Consider the following 2,163-nt stretch of genomic DNA (forward strand, 5'->3'; position numbering starts at 1 on the left):
CGTTGAACAATCTAATAGGTAAAATCAACAACATATGTGTATAAAATATAATATTAAATAAGTATATATGTACATAAACAATTATATGTGCTTATGTGTATAAATACCAGCATGTATTTTATTATGATTAACATTATTGAGAAATATTATTCTTATTACTAACCCTCGTGAAGAAACATGTCGAGAACTACTGATCGCCTATCTCTAGAAGCACTGGTGCTACATGAGGAAGACGAAGACCTAGAAGAGGAAACTGAGGAGGATGCGGAAAAGGATGAGACGAATGAGTTTTAGGGAATGTTGTGCTCCCCCACGAGGTACCTTCATATTCAATTCAGACAAGAAGCCCGGGAAGATGTTTGGTAACTCCACCAAAACATGAGAGATGTGAGGAGATCGAACGTTGGTTTCCTGTGGCATTTGGATCAGCTGGAATCTCATCTATGGATTGATAGGGTGATCATTGTAGCTTTAATAGCTGTTATTGCATGGTTGTGCTATCTTGTACGTATGGATAAGTAGAACACTTGTAGTATAGTTGGTTGTATAAGTCTATATGTTACTTAGTGAAAAATTTCGATACGCATATACAAGCACTGGCCTATACCAGGTTAAGCCTATGCACTAAATTTTGAGATGCATATGTACAGTAATGATAATGGGTAATACAAACGTGTTCTTTGGCATAGTTGTATGTTTGTGATTTGTAATATCGTGATACAGTGCTTTTTATAAGGAAAACGGTATTGATTATTATATATATATATATATATATATATATATTTAGTTATTGTTATTGAATGCCCCCGAAGAAACTAACTCTTCATCTGAGGCGGAAGTGGCCGCAATGATTGTTCGCCAACTACAAGCAGTGATACCAACAATTGTAGCGCAACTCACTAGAAGAATATGTGCCAAAAATACTGTTAATGAACCCTCGAGCTCCACTACGGCCACTGCTAATATACCTCCGCCGGATACTAATGTAACCTCGGCCTTAATACCCCACTGACTACTGAAAACGTTGCAAAACAATAACAATACTCGCCCGGCTGTTAATGTTTGTTGGAAACCCTGAACCCGTTTTGAACACTAGTAATGTGACGAATTCAACTCCCATCCTAAATACCAACACAATTACAAATGATAATGCTCAACCAAAAACCGGTAATGATCGTAGTAACCAAGAACCCCACGTCAAGAATATTCGTTTAAACAATTCAGATTGTGTAACCCGACTACATTCAAAGGTATTTAAGGACCTAACGGATTAGTTAAATGGATTTAGAAGACCGGGTCCGTAATTAACATTAGTGAATGTCCACCAAACCGTATAGTCAGATTTCTTACCAGTATGTTTCTAAATCATGCTTTGTTGTGGTGGAACACAGTGGTTCAAATAAGAGGACAAGATGCTATAAAGCGTATGTCATAGGCTGAACATAAAACCCTTTTACTAGAACGTTTTTGCCCAAAGAGTGAAATTCAAATGTTAGAACATGAGATGTGGATCTTGGAAATGAAGGGTGCAGATCATGCGGGATATACTAACCGTTTTAACGAACTTTCTTGCTTAGTACCGTGGTTATTTACTCAGAAGCTAAATGTATCTAACGCTATATTTGGGGATTAACCCCTGCTGTAAGGAGTATAGTCAACTTAGTAGCTCACCCCACATTAGAAAGAGTTGAATCTCAGGCTGGGTAGTTACTTTTGACCATATGAGAAGCGGAGTGATAAGGACGCCGGAAGAAATATCATGTTTAAAACGGACTAATTATGAGAATAGGATGCAAGGGAACCCTCAAAATAAACGAGCCCGCCCGACTACCCGAGACAATGCCATGACCAGTTCGAATGTGAAAAAAGAAAATTATAAAGGAACATTACCGAAGTGTGGGAAATGTAATCTTCATCATATGGTGAGTGAAAACCGATAATATGTCACAACTGTGGAAGGACCGGACATTACGCCCCCAACTGTAGATCCACCAATACTAATGTAAACCGACCACAACAACCAACCCAACCACGTCGACCTCAACCAACCCGACCACAACTCAATCAACAAACCGCACCTACCATGAACCTCCGTACTTGTTACGAGTGTGGTAGAATGGAACACTATCGAAGATACTGCCCCAAACTGAATCAGGGTGCAGT

The sequence above is a fragment of the Bidens hawaiensis genome, unplaced genomic scaffold, assembly GCF_021521415.1.
Source record: "Bidens hawaiensis isolate Kalapana, Puna unplaced genomic scaffold, B.hawaiensis_p1.1 tig00000097_1, whole genome shotgun sequence".
Lineage (NCBI taxonomy): Eukaryota > Viridiplantae > Streptophyta > Magnoliopsida > Asterales > Asteraceae > Bidens > Bidens hawaiensis.